Source organism: Felis catus, chromosome A1 (genome assembly GCF_018350175.1).
Source record: "Felis catus isolate Fca126 chromosome A1, F.catus_Fca126_mat1.0, whole genome shotgun sequence".
Taxonomy (NCBI): Eukaryota; Metazoa; Chordata; class Mammalia; order Carnivora; family Felidae; genus Felis; species Felis catus.
The window spans coordinates 154640865-154663104 of NC_058368.1; the positions used below are offsets into that span (position 1 = coordinate 154640865).

Here is a 22240-nt window from a genome sequence, read left to right on the forward strand (position 1 = left end):
TTTTTTTTTACGTTGTGAAATGATCTGAGTTATAAATGACATTGAAGAGGAACAAAGCAACTCAGCAGTTGGGGAGAAAGCTCAGTATGTGCCATAATTTTCTGCTCTGAAGAGATAAACTGATCAGTGATACGCTACAGTGATTTTACCAGAAAGCCTGTTTATTGTTTTGGCTTTAGCACATTAAAACTAGCAATGGTTCAATAAGAAGGGGTTGTGTTAAGAATTTTCTTGCCAACTATAAAGTTTCTTGTTGGTTTCATAGATAGTTTTCCCCCCAGGAAATCTGTGCTCAAAAGGGAGAATTTTGAACTCAAGAGAACATGCTTTCCTTTGAAAAAATATGAAGAAGCCCACAACACAGTGAATGAAACATCAAGAAAACATAAACATCTTTATGGTGGTAGAATTCCCCAAATACAGTGCAAGGCTCTTCTGATACAAAACAGCTGTTTTTCATGTGTATCTACAACCAGGCACACGGAGAAATGCTGCTTAGACACCTTAAGTCGTTTCAAATCAGCTTAAAGCATCCTTGGCACCCTTAAATATTAATGAAAGTCAACAAGCAGTGAAGTCTTTGCCCTACAGGGACTGTCACTGGTCAGCTCCTTGCTGTTTGTTTCTGAGTTAATCAAATTACTATATCATTGGTGCATTTGTACCTTCCACCATTAATGGTGAGTGTCTTTGAAAAAAAGAGGATGTCTTGGCATAATGGCTCATTAATCCTGTGGGAGATGGGGGAGGGGGACTCGTTTACCTAGATTGCCCTTGCATGTGAGGTAGAGGGGTAGATGAAGATCATTGGCAGCAATCAACCTCTAATAAGTCCGTCTAAAAGCTACTCCCCTTCACATCATCCCAGCCAGATAGGAAGTACACAGGCAAAAAAGAGAGAGAAGCTATGAAAGGAAGCCTTTAATGATGCTAATTTCTTAATTAGGTTCTTCTGATGTAGGATATAGACATAGACATTAGTACCATTCTTAATATACGTGGAAGTCCCTTCAGAAAAATCACTCCTGCAGGAGAACTAATTGTTACCAAAATGAAAAATACGTTCTGCACGATACTGCTATTACTTATTTGTACTAGGCAAAACATACCTTTCCTTCCAGCATCAAAATGGTTAAAATGAAGAAGCCAGGTTATTACACATTTCAATTCCAGAGTCAAATATAAAAATTTCTATTATAGGGACAATTAATTACATCTGAAAATGGCAAATGTGCATCCTTGTCAGGTAGAGTGTACTCTGATGGCCTTTCCTCAAACACTGAATGTGGAGATTTGATCTCTTCTAATGGTGCTGAGAAAAGGGTAATTACGCTATGGTCAAAGCTAATTTGCTTTCTGCCAGATGAACTGTTGTATTTTATTGTACGCTGACATTTTAAAGTAATTACGGCACTGTTGACCTTAGACAATTCCAGTTGTATCGCTGTCTACAGCTGCAGCGCTCGGTCTACCTTTGGCTGGCAGACAGTGGCTGTAACGAGGTAATGACACGGACAAAGAGCACCATATGGGGCTCCTTTGAGATACACAAAGCCCAGTGAAAGGAAACAAGAAAATTTTAACATCATCATTACAGTCACACATCTTTACAGCTATAAAGGATCCTGTCCACACATGCTTGTGCGCATGCACATACACACAGACACACAAATAATCTAAACACTTTGCCTGCTTGTATCTTAGGTGTGTGCCTGGGTGTGTATGAGCGTGTGTGAGTGCGTGCATGCGCGCGCGCGTGAGTGCGTGCGTGCGTGTGTGTGTGTGTGTGTGTGTGTGTGTTTCTTTTGTAAATGGCAGCATGCATCAAGAAGAAAAAGAGATCAGGTAGAACTGAATGTGACGGACTGGTCTTCCACTGACACGAGTTCAAAGGCTAAAGACTATTGATTGAGATAAAAGCCCAGGTTCTTATCTAATGTTAAAGACACTCCTTGTTGTCTGAAAACGGTGCACATAATTAGGCAGAAAGAAGAGCACTTCAGCCAGAAAATTACTATAAACTGAGCTTCATTAAACTTAGATATTAGTTAATTTAAAGGAAGAAGGTATTATTCATTGATATATTTTAATGAGCTATCTGGCTGTCTTTTCTATGGTAAGAAATAAAAACGTGTTCAGAGTTCGGCCTGGTTAATGTATCCCTGCTAAGACAGCAAAATAGATTAATATCATCCAAAAAGAAAAATACTTCATCCTCTTCAGGCACAAATGTACAGGATACCGAGCTATGGAATTATCGCCGAGGAGAAGTGAAAGAAAACTGAGCTTTACCATCACGTTAAATATTTTATTCTGTTTTTTAGGGTATGTGAAGCTGGACTATGGGAATGTGAGCTCTCTTACAATAAGCCGTGGGTGTTGCCTACATCATAGCTTATGGCCTACTTAAGTGACAGTTACATGGAGCAAAGGCAAATCAATTTATTTTCTTTTGAATTACACTTATATCATTCAGGGTTTTTTTCCCCCTAGTAATGATTGGAAGGATGCATGTGTCATTAACTTACCAAGGAAAAAAAATATATAATTTACAAATTACACAGAGATGTTAGAGATGGCTTCAGTGTCCTCAATTTAGGTTTAACTGTGAGGTTTATTTTTCCCCTAATGTGTGTTTGTTTGTTTTGTTTCTAATTTTCTTCACTTTCGTTACTATTCGGAGATCTCTATGCCAACAGAGGGTTTTTGTTTGTTTTTAGGACAGACTTCATCTGACAGAGTTACTAGAGAATTTCCGTTCAAAATTGGAATTAAATGGAATTAAATTATTAAAATGGTTATTTGTGAGGTGCTTACTTTTGGTGGCATGTGATTGAAAATTACCTCGTTTGTAACCCCGGTAAAAAAGAAGTTCTAGAATAGATGCAGTAATCTCTTTTTAGTTGCATTTTTGTTTTGTCTTTAAACTTAGGCAAAACTGATTGATTATATAGTATATTCATTGTGGTGGGCTTAGGGATGTATTAATGCTATTTAAAACTCGTGTAACTATTGAATTACATATGAAATTCCTGATATTGTTAGAATGACTTAATTATTCTGGCACTGTTATTGTAACATCAACACATCCACTTAAGATCATATGTTAAGAAGAATGCATGACCAACCCATTTTAGAACATGAAGAAGTAACAACAGCAAAGCAATCTAAGTGAGTGAAGTGATACACTAAAAAATGTAAAATCCGAGTGCTTTTGGTCTTTGCAGATTCAGACCCTAGTCCAACATTAAGAGACACAACTGGAAATATGCACACGTCATCTATTTGTATCCTAATTCTTTGTTGTTATTAGAGACAATACCCCACACCTGAGAGCTAATTCTTTCATCTCCAAAAGTCCTTGATTGAAAACCTTCACTATATTTATTAATGAGTAATACTGCAGGAGTCTACCATTTCATATTTGTGGATACTTTCAGAAAATATTTATTCCTTCAGAAGTGCCCAGAGTGATGTGAACTTGAGATTTTACTGTCTAAATTTGTCTACCCTCCAAATCCTAAATGGTAGTAAAGACAAAGAAGGAAAATAAAAGTTTCTGAAAGCTGCATTTAAAAAAAAAGGTAAAGAAAGAAAGAATTTCGATCATATTTCTGGAAGAGGAACGGAGTGAGGGAGATACATGAGCCCAGAGTAGTCAGAATCAGGAAATGAGTTCTGATAGATTGAGAGTGAGTGGTAGAAAGAAAGAGAATGACAAGAAGTAAGAAATCACTTTCTTGAATTAAGAGTGAGTGATGCAGCCGGAGAAGCAGAGAGAAAGAGAGATGGAGTTGGAAGCAGAGATGAGAAGAGAGCTACATCACAGAAGCAGGGAGGCTGTAAAAGACCATTGCATAATAAAGCAGGTGCATTGCACGCACACTGGAACATTAGAGGTGATATCTGTAACCAGACGCTATAAAAATTCCACTTATTATTAGAAGCTGACAGAATGCAAATAAAAGTAAATGAATAAAAGAAACAAAGCACACGTAAAACAGGACAGAAGACCTCCAATGGCCCTGAGTTCTAATCCTTCCTGGCTCTTTTTTGTTTTGTTTTGTTTTGTTTTGTCTTACTGCTACTTTAACACTGATCTCGCAATATGACACGCCAGCATCAATTCTTCTACTCTGTCCTAAGAAATGGGCTAGGCAAGGAAGATCTGCAAAATTCCTAAATAACTGCAAGACCAGGGCTTTCATACAATATTTCAGTAATTCTGCTGATTATTTAAAACCCCCAAATTTTTCATACCTTTAACATGTAGCAGAAGAGCACATCTTTTCTATGCAATGAAGGTTGTAAACAAAACCAAAATTGGCAAGGAGAAGGGTAGCTTTCTGGGAAGCAAAAATTTTAAAGCAAGCACTCAAAAGTCTTTGGAAAAGTTTCAGAGATTCGTTGGAAGCAAAATAATTCTCTCAACTCTACTTAAAATGAGCTAGTTTTCCATGCAAAGCTATTTGGAGCCATAAAAAGACAGTAACTCTAATCAAGTATATAGATTCATTAAGGACCATACTAGATCGAGGTCAAATATGTGATCCTCCAATCTGGGTGCACTTAGCTGAGGCAATACTATCTCATCATTACTATCTTGAATTTATTGTCCATGAAATAGGCTGTTGCCTGCTTTTCTATCAAAACAAATATAAAGACTAATCCAGCACGTAAAAGTGTAGTCAGACTATTGAATCTTTTTAGCTGGTGTGGATACACTGCAAAGCAAGAGAAGTCCACATAACATTTAAAAAAATATCTTCCATAAAATAATGCATTTTCTCTACTAAATATCCATTGCATACAGTGGCTTTCATTAATTTCAGGAAAGGAAAACCAATCTTTGTATCTGCCTTGCTTTAAATGTCTTCTGTGCAGGAAAGTTTTAAGCAGCATCAGTATTTTACCTATCCAGATCAAAACTAGTCAGGGAAACAAGGACACAGGGTTCTGAGGAAAATGTAAGAGACTGAAACACCAATACTGTTGGGGGAACCAAGCGCAATGAGAAATATTAAAGGTTTGTGAAGATTTCAGCATACTTTAAAAGAAAAAACACATACGCAGATATTAATTTTCACATATTTATATGTTTTTCATCACTTTATACAGCCTTGAGATGAACAATCCTGTTATCACGAAGACTTCTCTCAACAAGTAATAGCTAGAAATTAGCTTGGCACTGATTTAATTAAAATACCAGGTTTACATATTATTTTAGCATTTTCATATTCAATGTCTTCACTGGGCATTTATATAAGGATAAAAAAAGAGAAGTAATTTAAGATTATTACAAAGTTAATTAAATTAAATCAAATCTTCAATTACTCTTAATTTCCTTTATTACACAGTTTGGCCTTTGGTAAAAACTTTTTTCCCTTTTCTATCACAAGGTAAAATATTTCTTGCTATAATTCAGACCAGCTGCAATTTGCAAATGTGCCAGAAAACTGTTCCTGTGCTGGTTGCTATTAGATAATGTATTTTACATAGATTAGCCTAAATTAAGAGTCAGGAGGAAAATCTTTTTTTCGTTTCATTTTTTTTTTTCTGGTTCTGAATGATGAGTAACTGTCAGTGTGTGGACGCCTCTTTTCAAGGAATGTGTGAAGCTGTCACCCTGCTACATGTGCAGGACCATCCAGATGTTACACAATATGAAATCCGGGTCTCAGCATCGTAATGATTGTCAAATGAGGGCCACCTAATTGTATGCCTGAGTCTCAGTAAAATGACAATTTCTGGAGAGTTGGAGAAGGCCAATATCTTTCCATTATTTTAAGCCAGTATCTTTTCTCGGTTAAGTGTGCATTATCTTCTTGTGGGATAGTGCTAAAAATATTTAAAAATCTGTTTTGCAAGGTACTGCACTGTAGTTCGTGATCAGATTTCATTGGTATTTACAGAGGAAAAAAAAGAAAATATTCTTACATTACGGAGGTTTTGTCTAATCACAGCTATCAAGGATGAGGAATTCTGATCTGAGGACAGTGAACGTGCCACGCTGGCATCAGAGCCTGTTTATGCAGGTAATGGCTGGTTTAGGACACCTCTGAACTGTCACGCACCATGTGAATTAATGAGGCCATACAGGTCTAAGGTCCCTAAAAAGGCCTCTCTAGATTAGGGTCTATTAAACCTGCCACAAGCTGCTTAGTGTTATAAAAGTAACAACAGAGGCTTAACATTTTGTTCTTTTCTCTTTTCCCTTGCTTTTTAAAATACTGAAAAGAAAAATTCTCTCATTCCTTAGCAAATGCTCTAACTTATAATGAAGAAAGTCCTATAGATTTATGAGACACTCGACGATTATTTAAAGAACACTAATGCTCAACAAAAACCTCCAATATCAAAAATATAAATTAGGTAGAAAAGTAGGTTTTAGGAACTGCATGGTGAGTTAATAAATGAAGCAGCTCTATTTCCTTGTTTTGTTTCAAGATTATTAAGGGCAGTTACATTTCAACAAAGTAAAATAACAGAAATTGCACACAAAAAAAGTGGCCAATATAATCAGGGACAAGTAGAAAATATTAGCTCTGTTTAGGCTTAATCCAATATTTAGTTGAGGGAATAAAATATCATGATAGGTTCCCATGAAAAGGACAAACATCAACAGATAAAGAAATGATAATTAGCGTTTTTTAAGGATCACAGTTAATATCGCTCAGAGAATAATTTTATCCTCACGATATTGGCTTCACATTTGGTTGCGTGTCCTTTGTTCGCGTCCTGTATTATTTCAAAACTCTCTCTCAAATGGCTATAGTTTTTCTGGGTTGTGAATATTATTGCATTAATGGACTTTCGTTTTTGCTTAGAAAGATTTGAGTGCAAAATCACTTTCACATCTTCAAATCTATTAGGTGCTTAGCCTTTAATTTTTTGCGCATTAACATGAAATGGTCGAAATATGAGGTTATTTTTGGAGTGATTATTATGATTGTAATAAGGCCTGACACTTGCGCGACTTCAAACACACAACCACCAACAGTTCCATTACAACAAAAGAGCTCCCAGGATAACACATTTTAATAGTCAGAAGAGTTGTGAATTCACAGCTTTGCACAGCAGGTGTGGCTGCACATCTTTGCACCCCTAAATACACTTGCTCATCTAATCTGACAGATTAGACAATGGCACAAAACCCTCATCACCGATGTCTAAACAAAGACTTCATTTCAGAAGAGACAAAGCTTCGTGCAGACCGTGTTGCCACTAATAACTTTTCCGAGCGGAAAACAATGTATATTTTATTAATGAAAAACAAATTGCGGCAGGGAAGATGAATGTCTTGGCTTTTCTGACATTTTAAATAATTTGCCTTCCCTTCCCTTTTGTGCCTTTAATATTTACCTTCATATCAATCTTTATGCAATTTTGTTAATTAGCTATGGTGCTGGCAGCAAAACACGGAAGGCGTCCCAGTGTAGGACCTTAAAACCCGTGTTGCCAGGGGAAAACAATCTTGCTATTTTTGCGAGAGTAAACTATATTGGAAAGTATCTCCTTAATTAGAGCCAGAGGTTAAGTTGGACTCTGGGGCGCCCACGTTCTGGTGACAAGGCACTTGGCAAAGGGTTTCGAACAGGAAAAGGCAACCTGATTTTCTATTCAACTTTGTCGCCGCTGAACATTCAAAAGTGAGGCTGGGGATGTGCGTATTTACCAGAAGGGAATGGACTGAGCATTAATGGGCTCGGGAGGCTTATTTGGAGGCAGCTGCACTTATCATGAATCAGGAAAGGGAAATAGCAGCCCTGGTGTGCTGTAGGTCAGTCACAAATGTCGACTTGAGAGAGCCATAAATCTCTCGCAGGACTCCAGCCAGTGACTTGCAGAACACCCTTCTAGCGTTTCCCTATAATTTAAAGATTATGTAAGGTGTATCGTGAGGGTGTTCGATGAAAATATTAATTTAGAGATAAATCCCGTAAGCGCTTGGAGGCAGCGGCTTCTGCCGCAGTAGCTCTTCAAACAGGACACAGGCTGCTAGTTTGGTCAACAGTAGGAGGTCATGGAAGGCTGCCAAAGAAAACAAACCTTTTTCAATAAAATGCTTTCAGATCTAAGTAGTCACAGAATATCTCCTGTACTGTTTTATTACTGATATTTAAACTTTGATATATCGTCTTTTGCTCGAGTCAGAAATCTTCATCATAAAATGAACTGTGGCGCGCACACACACACACACACACACACACACACACACACACCAAGAAAGGCAATTAATCACAGCCAACTCTTTCCAGCGAGTTCAAATAATTTTCTGTTGTTTTTGCTGGGGGTGGGGAGGGCAGGGAAGAGAGGAGGGAGGAAATGGTAAAAGTTGAAGTGTCAACTGTTTTGCTTTTTAAATGTATTTATTGTTTCCAGAAAGACAGATGGTATATATTGGTAAGAAAAATCTTGAGACTTTGAGAGAAATGATACAAGTTTCCCAATGAATGGTTTATTAATGATAATGCTAAGGGACGATGTCATTTTCATTTAGCAATATGGCATAACTGATCCTAAAATAAAAGTATTCTACGTCTGTGTCTTTGGGTAATTGGATAATGTTAAAATATGAGGTAGAGTGTACAATGGATATTCAAATTTGTCATATACTTAATAACCTAAATTAGAAATTAATGCAGTTGCAAATATTGCCAAGGTAAGGATGAGAAAGTTGATATAATTGATTTCCAAAAAATCACCTTTCGCTTGTAAGGTAAGCATTGCGCTGGAGAACTGTTTACCGCAATTTGCATTTGCATTTTCTAAGATGCCCCTTTAGAGACCAGGAATCCATTAACGGCCTTCTCTCTTGTGGTTGGAAAGTAAAACACTTGGTGACCACAGTAAGCACCAGATTCTACTAAATGGGTACCAAGTACTACCAAGGCCATATTCGTGTTCATCACTGTGGTTCACAAGGAGATTTCCAACGTTTTGAGTTTTTACCTCCCATAATTATTTAAGCCCTAAAGATATATAAGAATAAATGCAAATTGAAAACAATATAAATGAGGATTTTACATATTGTTAATGATATCCTGGAGTTGTAAGATGTAATTAACATTATAGTGTGCCTGGACAATCCAGGCAGAAACCAAATGAGAATTTGCGTCTCAATATCGGAAGTGTTGATGCAAAACTCACAGGTATCTCTCGCCCACTCCCTATGTTCTCAGAGGATGGTTCAAGTGTTTTAATACTTCTCTTCGTATCTTGACTGGTTTTAAAAGTAACGTGTGCGTGGAGAACTCTGACACTTTCGGTGCAGGCATTATCAGCACAGCGATATCTGTAAGCTATGCATGGCCACCTTTATTGTTTTACTGTTTTAAAAGCTATGTTCCACTCTGAAATTACATTAAGAATATAAATTTCAACCTCAAATTATGATTCTGTACAACAGAGACAGAATGTGTGCTTTGTAGCCCAAGATCCCTTTCATTTAATATTAAGCATTCATCCTCTCACATTTTTCTATTTTTGAAAACTATTTGAAATGAATAGACATACACCATAGGATTCTAGACCCTGTAGAATCCCAGGGCCTGTGGCAGACTGAAGCCTAGCAGCCTCTTGTGCGGACACTGCCAGCAGAATATTTGAAGTTGATGCAGCTTAGGAAGAGGCTGATCTTCACAGAAAAGCCAGAATTTCTATAAAAAAAAAAATTTAAAGCCATTTTGCCCCTAATCGTAGACAAGCGTTAAAGATCTTAAAACATGGCTATGATCAGGCAATTTTTTTGGGACACTTTTTAAATGAAGAGTAGCGTCTGCACAATTTAGAATGATGGACAGATATTCTTATACATTCCATACAGTCTGAATTTGAAAGCTACTAGCTATATGATCTTCTTGAGTCCCAGTCTGTCCCCTTCTTTGATATAGCTAAAATGAGTTGGAAAGCACAGAGATTATTTTGAATTGATGTGAAATATGCCCTGTCCCCGCTGTCCTATGACATGCCTGACATTGGCCATCATGCGTTCAAGTTGATTCCTTCGTATTAGTCTATACAGAATACAAGCCCAGGCTCTTCCCTTTTTCTGTTTTATACTCTTCATTGCTTACTTCTACCCACACACGGAGGGAAAAAAAGTCATCACAAGGCACTAAGGAAACAGAAAATGAGAGACAATATTCTTGATCACTTCACTAAACCAGCTTAGAGTTTTTTGTTTTTGTTTTTGTTTTCCTCTTTTCATATTAAAGTGGGGGTGTGGCAAGAGGTAGAGAGAGAGAATCTTAAGCAAGCTCCATGCTCAGCACAGAGCCTGATGCAGGGCTTAATCTCAGACCCTGGGATCATAACCTGAACTGAAATCAAGAGTTGGACACTCAAGTGACTGAGCCACCCTGACACCCCACCAATTTAGAGTTTTAACTCAAGTTTCAGTGGTGAATTAACTCTGTCAAGCGTTTCATGGATCAAAACAAACAGGATGCTTTTCTATTTGTTTAGCATGAGATATAGAGTTTTAAGACTATTTAGCACTAAAGATTGATTTTATGAATTGAAACTGAATCTAATTGCTTCCCAATAACAAATAGTATATTGCTGTGATGGAAAGTAGAGTTGATAACTGAGGATCAAGAAAAGGGTCTATTATACAAATGGACTGTGGTCTTTTTTGGGGTATTTCCCTAATATAGCTATAATATCAAGAATCTGCACTGAAAAGATTCTGCCATTGCTAAATTCGAAAGATGATTAAGAATCTGTAATTATCATCAGTTGACTGGGGGGCGAAAATGGGCCACAGAGAAAGAAAGAATTAGAAGGGAGAACTATTGTTGGAGTGTGAGGACATGGTTGGCATAGTCAGATAACAAGGAAGTTTCTGTATCTGATCATGCTCATGAGTAAGAGTCAATAATTGCTGTTGTCATCTTATGACATAGGTCAGCATTTTGTTATACAGTAAATAATTGTAGATAATTACAGACATGTCTTGTTTATTGCATTTTGCTTTACTGCACTTCACAGATACTGTGTGTTTGTTGTTGTTGTTGTTGTTGTTGTTGTTGTTTTATATAAAGTCATAGCAACTCTGCATAGAAAAAGCCTGTTGGCATCATTTTTCCAACAACAGTTGTTCAGTTCTTGTCTCTGTGTCACATTTTGGTAATTCTTGCAATATTTCCAATCTTTTCACTATTGCTACAATTGTCATGGTGATCTGTGGTCAGTAATTACATCCCACTGAAATCTCAGATGATGGAGAGCATTTTTTTTAGTATTGAAGCACTTTAAAAAAAATTAACGTTTATTTATTTTTGGGAGAGAGAGAGAGAGAGCGGGGAAGTGGCAGAGAAAGAGGGAGACACAGAATCCAAACAGGCTCCAGGCTCTGAGTTGTCAGCACAGAGCCCCATGTGGGGCTCGAACGCGGAACTGTGAGATCATGACCTGAACCGAAGTCGGATGCTCAGTCGACTGAGCCACCCAGGTGCCCAGCAATTAAGTACTTTTAATTAAGGTATGTGCGTTGTGTTTTGGAGCATAATGTTAGCGCACACTTAACGCTCTACAGTGTAGGGCAAACATAACTTTTATATGCAGTAAGAAGTCAAAAGACTCATTTTCCTTACCTTACTATAATATTCACTTTATTGTGGTGGCCCAGAACTGAATCCACAATATTTCTGAGGTACGCCTGCACGCAGAGTTCAGGAATTATGTTATCTGCTGAGGTTAGAGAGCTACGATATAGTCATCATCTTCAAGAGAAACCCAGAGTTTAAGAGGACAATTCATAGCAATTCCTGGATCCTCACTAAAACATCTGTGACCCTCTACAGTCATGGTCTGCAGCCCCAGCGAGGTCCATAGGGCTGCCTGGTCAGCTCCCTCACCTATTTTTCACAGAAACTATTTCAACTCAGTCCTATCTTTCCAAAACATGTACCATAACCCCAATCTATCACTCCTAGAAAATCACCTTACCTCCCATTCAGTAAGGAACACAGAAATCTTTGAGAGTCAACACAACTTGCTGACATCCAACAGACACCTATCCTGAGTTCTTTTTCTCCTCTCTCCTCGTGTTTGTATCATTCTACCAAAATTGTTGCCGAAAGTGCTGCACGTGGGTAGTCTTCAGTCATTCTCTTACTTAACCTCAGTGTAAGTTGACACTAGAAACAACTTCATCCTTCTTAGGAAGTATTTCTCACTACTGCCTTCTCCTTACCCCACCCCTTGGCTTGTTTCAACACTACCGTTTTCTCAAACTTTGGTCATTCCTTCTCTCGGAACTTTGCCTGGTTATTTTCCCTTGTCTATCACTTAAGTACAGATGTTTGATGTGGTTCCATCTTTAAAAAATATGAAAGCATTATTGCAAAGTCTAGTATAACAAGACCGATGAAGATTTTTGTTTGTTAGTGGCTAAAGAGATAAAAAAGGAAATCTCATTATTTTGTCTCATGTTATTCTTCATTATACTTCAATTTCTTTTGTAGTCAAACACAATACTCAGTTAATGTTCATTGTGTACAAAGCATCATACTATGTACTTAAGAAAGTTATGTAGTCTTTCTGCCATGTCTACAGAATTGGCTCTCTTATGTTCATTATGTCAGGCTCACACTGAGCCTTTGCAATCTTTACTAACATGTGGGAGTCCCTACGTGTTGTGCAGCCCATCGACTTTTGATTTAGTACAATTAATGGTGCAGAATTTGTGCTCTCTCTGTGAACTTTTTAATAACCCCTCCCAAGTCTTATGACGTGGGTATATCCACACCCATGAGTACCAAGGTTCCTACTTCAAGAATTTGTGTGAACTCTGGAAACTATTGACCCCCAAGGTTTCCTATAAAAACTGAAATACAACTTAACTCCATTTAATCAGTTAATTTCATCTGTAAAGTAACTTAGCCTAAAAAATATACTAAGTATATGTTAAGAATGGCACTTTTCACATGCCTGACCCCTTTCCTTAGGGTGGATATTGAAGATGTCACTTCAGTGTTTCATGCTAGAGGCATACTGCAGGGTCGGTTAGACCTGAGCTTGGAATCCTGTAGCAAAGAAACTATAATAAAAGTTTTAATAAAAAATATTAGCATCATGGATTGTGAGGTGTCCTAGGTTGCTGTTGGTTTTTTACTTCACTCATGGAGACAGGAATTTCTTTAAAATACACACATATACACACACACAACACATCTCACCTATACTCAAATTTTAGGACAAGAAAGTACAGATTCTGAATAATTTGCTAACTGTATGCTCAGGGCATGTGTGGCACCCACACTGGTTTGCTGAATTAGTTAGGTTTTACTCTTGCACTCTGGAACTTTTTTTTTAAATTTTTAAATGTTTTTATTTATTTTTGAGACAGAGAGAAACAGAGCATGAACAGAGGAGGGGCAGAAAGAGAGGGAGACACAGAATCTGAAGCAGGCTTCAGGCTCTGAGCTGTCAGCACAGAGCCTGACACGGAGCTCGAACTCACGGACTGAGAGATCATGAACTGAGCTGAAGTTGGTTGCTTAACCGACTGAGCCACCCAGGCGTCCCTGGAACTTTTCAAAAGACTCATCATCAGGGTTATTTTTGCTGCTTTGTGACAGAAAAATATTGAACCATCAGTATTAGTGGAAAGAACATAGGTTGAAGAGACCATAGAATTGATGGCTCGTTCCTTTGTAGAACTCATGTTCTTTGAATTGTTTTTCCTAAGAAAAATAAGGGAGGAGCTAACTTTCCATTTCCATATTAAAGGATGAAACAATAAAAGATAATTTAAAAATAAATTTGGAATTTTATCTTTTGAAAACCTTTAGAAATGGGACATAATTTCTTTTTATGGTCTGCACTAGTTAATGATGGAGGGTTTTACAATCACATGCAATGATGAAGAAGAGAAAGGAAGACTCAATCAGAATCCTTCTCTTCAATCACTCTACCTTTTTACAGCCAGTACCTATGTTGTATTCTCTTCATCTACCAGGGCCTGATAGCAGAAGTTGCAGATGGGGAAGTGGGGAAAAACAGATAAGTAAAGATGCTTGAATGGAGGTACAGACAGTAGAGGATGTATTTTCTTGCCTGTAATGACACTGGCAGAGAAAATAGAGCAGGCGCCACCTTCATTTTTATCTGTCCCTCAAATAACTTTTGTCGATCTATCTTCACAGGGCAGAGGGACGAATTAAAGAGAATGCAGGATGGTAGTAATGGAGGCTGGACAAGATTTTGTTGGGGGTCAAGATATCAGCTTCAAAGAGCTTGCTCCTTTGCCCCCTTTTAAGATCTCTATTGTTCAAGACTAGTCAGTATCCCTGATAACAACTAGGTTAGTCATTTAAACCTTACCATTTAAGAGATATCTTCCTTCACTGCTGAATCACCACCGTGAACAAAAACAAAGTGTGCTATATACAGTAAAACCTTGGACTGTGAGCATAATTTGCTCTGGAAATATGCTTGCAATCCAAAGCATTTGTATATATAACAAAGTGAATTTCAGGAACCATTGGCTCTGTCATGATCATATGACATTCGGCATCATGTACTACCCATATTGCAAGACATTGCTCATTTATCAAGTTAAAATTAATTATAAATGTTTGCTCCTCCTGTGGAACACTCAAAGAACAAGTTACTCACAGTCCAAGGTTTTACTGTACATAGGGAGACATAGTAAATATGTTTAGAGGGAAACTCATATAGAATAGGCAGTTTTAATTGATCATCAGAGTTGGAAATAAAGACAGGAAAGAAAAAAAAATACCAGGAATATGAGGACTTTATTTTAATAACTACAAATTGGAGATGTGGTTAGCTATTTAACAAGTTCTATTATAAACAGAAAAACCTAACAGAAACAGATTTTGAAGCATAATGTGACAAATAGACAGCACTCTGGAAAATTTAGGGATTTGTGGATTTAAATTATAGAATGTTACAAATGATCCAACTGGGTCCATTACTCAAACAAAGAAATTGAGCCCAAGAAAACACAGTCCTATAATGAGGCAGTACCAGAGCTGAAAATACTTACTGCACCACCTATCCTATTTTTAATTTTTTAATGTTTATTTACTTTTGGGACAGAAAGACACACACAGCGTGTGAGCAGGGGAGGGGCAGAGAGAGGGGGCGGACACAGAATCTGAAGCAGTCTCCAGGCTCTGAGCTGTCAGCATAGAGCCCAGCGTGGGGCTCAAAATCACCAACTGCGAGATCATGACCTGAGCCAAAGTGGGTCACTTAACAGACTGAGCCGCCCCAACAAACTGCACTACCTATCCTAAAGCTTAGTCCACCACATCATAGTATCTATTTGTATACTTTACTCTGTATTGCCTGGATTGGGTCAAAATAATGACCTTTGCTTTGGAATGAAAATTTAACCATGTTAGATATTAAATAAAATATCAATAATAATGCATTCCATGTTAATACATACTTTTCATTTTTTTGAACTTGTTAATGAGTTATTTTTCTAAAGTTTAATGTTTTCAGAAATTAGTTACTTACAGTCTTAAATCCCCTAAACATTACCAAGTGACTTTTGAAAGCAAAACAGAAACCAGAAATAATTTACTTTGTTATATAGGGTACTTCTGTGTTAATTAGAAAGAGTTTTGAATTTGGAAAAAATTTAATTTTTTACTTCGAAGGTACTCTATATGTATAGTAAGTGTACCATAAGTAATTCAGGAGCAAAACAAAACAAAACAAAACAAAACAAAAACAAAAAAAATGGGGCTCTCTCATTCCTAGAATTGCCAAATAATATTGAAAATGTCCAGTTTTCAACAACAACAACAATAAAATTAAGAGACATGCAAAGAAAACAGGAAAGTGTGGCTCATAAGAGGAAAAGACAATCAATGGAAATTGTCCGAAAGAAGCTGAAACATTAGGTTTCCTAGACAAAAAGATTTTACATGGGGTATTTTAAATATGTTCAAAACCTAAAGGAAATCATGTCTAAAGAATTAGGGGCACCTGGGTGGCTCAATTAGTTAAGTGTCCAACTTTGGCTCAGGGCATGATCTTACGGTTTGTGGGTTTGAGCCCTATGTCAGGCTCTGTGCTGACAGCTCAGAGCCTGGAGCCTGCTTTGGATTGTTTATCTCTGTCCCTCTGCCCCTCCACCACTTGTGCTCTGTCTCTGTCTCTCTTTCAAAAATAAAATAAAACACTAAAAAATTAAAAAAAAAAACAATTAAAGTATGAGATGCCATCTCAGCAATTAGAGATATTAAAAATGAATACACACACACACACACACAGAGGGAGAGAGAGAGAATTTTCTTTATACAGTTAAAAAGTACAAGTGAAATGAAAAATTCACGAGAGTAGCTGAATACAGACTGAAGCCTGATGAAAAATTAATCAGTGAAATTGAAGACAGGTCAGTTGAAATTATGCCAGTTGAAATTACGCCATTTCAGGAACTGAGGAAAGAATTTTTAAAAAGAATTGAGTCAGAGCACCTGGGTGCCTCAGTTGGTTAAGCATCTGACGTAGGCTCAGGTCATGATCTCGTGGTTTGTGCGTTTAAGCCCCGTGTCAGGCTCTGTGCTGACAGCTCAGAGCCTGGAGCCTGCTTCAGATTCTGTGTCTCCCTCTCTCTGCCCCTCCTTGGCTTGCACTTTCTCTCTCTTTCTCTCTCTCTCTCCCTCTCTCTCTCAAGAATAAATAAACATTAAAAATGAATTGAGTCTAAGATATCTGCGGGACACCATTAAGCATAACAATAAACACATAATTCAAATCTCAAAAACGGAGGGAGAGAAAAGGGAACACACAGAGTATTTGAAAAAATAATGTCTGAAAACTCAAATCTGATGAAAACAATCTACACATCCAAAAGTTTCAACAAACTGCAAGTAGGATAAATTCAAAGAAAGCCAAATCTATATACAGCACAAGCAAACTGATAAAAGACAAAAACAAAAAGAGAATCTTGATATCTTGATAGTAAGATAAAAGTGATATCACATAGAAGGATCCTCAGTACGATTAAAAGCTGATTTCTCACCTGAGACTATAGTCTAGAAAAAAATGGAATGACATAGCAAAGTGCTAAAAGAAACATAAATTCAAACATCCTGATGATAAATAATTCTATACCCAGCAAAACTCTTTTTCAAAAATGAGATAGGAATTTAGACACTCTCAGATAAACTAAAACTGAGTTCATTGCTAACATATCTATGCTACAAGGAATTCTTCAGACTGAAATGAAAGGACAATAGACAGTAACTTGAATCCAGAAATAAATTAAAAAAAAGAAAAGAAATTTTATAAACTGATAAAGGAAATAACTCAGGTAAATATAAAAGACATAATGATATTTTTTGTTTGTAAATCTTTCTTTTACCTATGTGACTTAAAACAGAACTGCATAGATCATAATTTTACATCTGTCTTCTTTGGCACAAAAATATATAAAGGGATAATTTGTAACAATAACAACTTAAAGGGGACAGGAGAACAGAGTCATATAGGAGCAAATTGTATACTATTGAAATTAATGTAGTATTAATATGAACTGATTATTACAAATTAAAATGTTTATTGTAATCACTAGGGCAACAAAAAGAAAATAACTAAAATACATATTAAAGATATGGCAAAGAAATTAAAATGGTACAATAAAATAAATTGAAAAGTAAAAGATGAAAAAGATATTCCACGCATACAGTAACCAAAAAATAAATAAATAAATAAATAAATTGATTAATTAATTAATTAATTAATTAAAATAAAAAAGCTGGAGTGGCTAAACAAATAAAAGAAAAACGGACTGTAAGATAAAATTTGTCAGTAGAGGAGTGCCTGGGTGGCTCAGTCAGTTGAGCATCCAGCTTCAGCTCAGGTCATGATCTCACGGTTTGTGATTTTGAGCCCCACGTCAGGCTCTGTGCTGACAGGTCAGAGCCTGAAGCCTGTGTCAGATTCTGTGTCTCCCTCTCTCTCTGCTCCTCCCCTGCTCGTGTTCTGTCTCTCTCTCTGTCTCAAAAATAAATAAACATTAAAAAATTAAAAAAAATTGTCAATAGAAACAAAGAAGGCTATCATATAATGAAATAAAGGTCAATCCATAGAGAAGATATAACAATAATAAATATATATGCACCTAACAACCAAACCCCAAAATATACAAAACAAAAAAATGACTTGGAGGAGCACCTAGATGACTCAGTCAGTTAAGCTTCTGACTTCCTCTCAGATCATGATCTCACAGTTTGTGAGATCACGGTTTGAGCTCCACGGTGGGCTCTGTGTGGACAGCTCAGAGCCTGGAACCTGCTTCAGCTTCTGTGTCTCCCTCTGTCTCAGACCCACCTCTACTTGCAAAAATGAATAAATGTTAAAAAAAATAATAATAGTAATAGTTCGAGATGTTAACATTTAACTTTCAAAGAAAGCTAGAACTAGACATACGATCAATAAGTAAATAAAGGACTTTAACAATAGTGTAAGCTTAAAAGACCTATTGGTGAAAACCAAACAGATCCAACCTAATAGACAAGTAGACATCTATAGAACATTCTACCCAACAAAGGCAGAATTCACATTCTCCTCAAGAGCACATGGAGCATTTTCCAGGAATGATGATAAGGTAGGGCACAAAACAAGATTCAATAAATGTAATACGATTGAAATTGTAGAAGTATGTTCTACAATCAAAATGAAATTAAACTAAAAATCAGTAACAAAATGGAAAACGAAAAATTCACAATTATGTGGAAATTAAACAACATGTTCTCAAATAAAAAATGAGTCCAAGAGGAAATCACAAGAGAAATCAGAAAATACTTGAGATTAATGAGAATAAAAATACAAAATACCAAAACTTATAGGATGCAGAACAGTCCTTCAAGAAAAACAAGTAACTTTACATACCTACATTAATAAAAAAGAAATATTTCAAATCAATCTTCCATCTTAGGAAATTGGGAAAAAAAGGAGACAAACTAAACTCAAAACAAGCAGGAAGGAAATAATAAAGACTAGAGTGGAAATAACTGAAATAAGAAATTTAAAATTGAGAAATCAATGAAAACAAATGGACAAACCTATGAATATGCTTACTGATGAAGAATAGAGAAGATTTCTAATATCAGAAATGACAGTGGTAACATTACTTCTTACTTCACAGAAATAGAAATGGTTGCAAGAAACTACTATGAATGAATGTATTTCAACCAATTAGGTAATGTGGATGAAATGCACAAATTCTTAGAAACACAGAACCTACCAAAACTGATTCAAGAAGAAATAGAGAACCTGGGTAGAACTATTACAAACAAAAAGATTTAGTAATCAAAAATTTACTAACAACAACAACCACAAAAACCCAGAGCCAAATAATTTCACTGGTGTATTATACCAAAGATTTTTAAAAATAATTGACATCAATTCTTTTCAAACTCCTCCAAAAAAATCAAAGAAAAAAATGTTACTGAACTGATTCTGTGAGGGCAGTGTTACACTAATTCTAAAGTCAGACAAAGGTATCACAAGAGAACTACCAACCAATAGTTTTATGAATATAGGTAAAATACTAACAACTAGAATTCAGCAGTATATAAAAAGGATGATATTACTAAGTGGAATATATCCCAGGAATGCAAGATTTTTTGAACATATTAAAATTAAGCAATATCATATACCATACTAAAAGAATAAACACACACTCACACACACACACACACAATCATCTCAATAGACACAGAAAGAAAAAGCATTTGACAAAACCCAACACAAATTCAGAATAAAATACTCAACAAATTAGGAATACAAAGATATATCCTTAACCTGATAAAACATATCTATGAAAAAAACCACAGCTAACATCATACTTAATGATAAAGGTCTGTAAACTTTCCCTCTAAGGTAAGGACACAGACAAGGATATATATTTTCATCACTTTTTTCAATACTGTACAGAATTTCTGTCTAGGGCATTTAGGTAAGGGAAAAAAATGAAATCATCCAGGTTGGAAAGAAAGAAGTAAAACCATTTATTTGCACATGGAATAATCTCATATATAAAAGACACTAAAAGGGGTTATTATCCAAAATATATGAAGAACTTATACACCTCAACACCCAAAAAGCAAATAATCCAATTAAAACATGGGCAGAAGACATGAACAAACATTTCTCCAAGGAAATGACCAACAGACACATGAAACGATGCTCAACATCACTCATCATCAGAGAAATGAAAATCAGAACCATAATGAGATGGCATTTCATTTGTCACAATGGCTAAAATCAAAAACATAAGAAATAAATTTTGACAAGAATGTAAAGAAAAAGGAACCCTAGTGCACTGTTGGTGGTAATGCCAAATGCTGTAGTCACTAAAGGAAACAGTATGGAGTTTTCTAAAAAACAAAATAACTAGAATTATCATATGATCCAGTAATTCCACTACTGGGTGTTTACCCAAAGAATATTAAAATGCTAATTCAAAAAAGATACATGCACTACTATGTTTATCACAGCATTATTTACAATAGCCAAAATATGGAAACAACCCAAGGGTCCATCTATAGATAAATGGATAGGAAAATATGGCTATGTGCACAATAGAATATTACTCAGCCATAAAAAAGAATGAAGTCTTGCCATTTACAACAACATGGATGGATGTAGAGAGTATAACGCTAAGAGAAATAAGTTAGAGAAAGACAAATACTACATGATGTCACTCACATGTGGAATCTAAGAAACAAATGAACTGTCAAAGGAAAAAAGAGTCGAGCCAAAAAAAACAGGATTGTTAAATATAGAGAACTAATGATTATCAGAGGGGAGGTGAGTGGGGGATGGGTAAAATAGGTGAAGGGGATTAAGAGTACAGGAACGGTGATGAGCAATGAGTAATGGATAGAATTGTTGAATCACTATATTGTACACCTGAAACTATATAACTCTGTATGTTAGTTATACTGGAATTTAAAAAAATTTTTAAAAACTTTAAAAAACACCAAATAATACACACACACACACACACACACACACACACACACACAATCAGAGCTTCAGAGCTGGCAAATGAGTTCAGCAAAGTTACAAGCTGTCAAATTAACCTACAAAATTTCAACTATATTTCTATATATTAGTCGTAAACAATTTGCAAATGAAATTAAAAACAATTCTAATCTTAATAGTATCAAAAAATAATATACTTAGTAAAAAAAATTAACCAATGAAGTGTAAGATTTGTATGCTAAAAACTATGAAACAAAGGATGAAATGAATCAAAGAGGATTTACAAGAATGGAAATATGTCCTTGGTTAATGGGTCAGAAGACTTAATATCAATAAGATGGCAATACTCAAATTGACGTACAGCTTCAGTGTTATCCCTATCAGAATTCCAGGTTGATTTTTTTTTTTAAGAAAAGGATATGCTGACCCTAAAATTTATAATGAAATGAAAGGGACTTCAGAGAGCAACAACCATCTTGAATAATAAGTATAAGGTTGGAGGACTTACATTCTTCCATTTTAAAAGTTACTACAAAACTACAGTGATTAATACAATGTGGTACTGGCAAAAGCTAAATATATAGATCAAGGGGATAAAATTGAGAGCTGAGAAATAAACCCATTCATCTATGGTCAATCCATTGTTTTACAGTCAATTTTTTTTTACAGATATACCAAGAGTATTCAATGGAAAAATATAGTATTTTCAACAAATAGTAATGGATATTCACATGCAAAAGAATGAATTTGGACTGCTCACACAAGGTACACAAATTAACTCAGAAAGAATCATAAACATAAACGTAAGAGCTAATGCTATAAAAGTCTTAGAAGGATTCATAGGTATAAATCATGCATAGGTATAAATCTGCATAGGTATAAATCTGCATGAAGTTGGATTTATCAGGTGTTTCTTAAATATGACACCAAAAGCAAAAAAACAAAAAATAGATCATATGAACTTTATCTAAATATAAAAATGTTGTGCTTCAGAGGACACTATCAATAAAATAGAAAGACAGCTACATAATTGATAAAAATACTTGCAAATCGTGTATCTGATAAGGATCTAGTTACCTAGAATATAAAGATAATTCTTTATATTATAAAGAATATTATAGATATAATATAATCAAATAATTAATATAATAAAGAATTATAAAGAGAAATACAAAACTGGCAAAAGACTTGAATAGACCATTACCCCATTGAAGGTATACAAATGGCCAAAAAACAGGTGAAGAAGATTCCCAAAATT

The 22240-nt window shown here is 35.8% G+C and overlaps 1 long non-coding RNA gene across 1 annotated transcript in view; it reads right to left on the bottom strand.

Annotated features, from left to right (window-relative positions):
• Nucleotides 1–2837: 2837 nt before the first annotated feature.
• Nucleotides 2838–22240, bottom strand: part of LOC123379104 — a 102085-nt gene continuing 82682 nt past the window's right edge. Inside the window, exon 3 of the long non-coding RNA XR_006583098.1 lies at nt 2838–8031. This is a non-coding gene — a long non-coding RNA (uncharacterized LOC123379104). The remainder of the gene's footprint in view (nt 8032–22240) is intronic.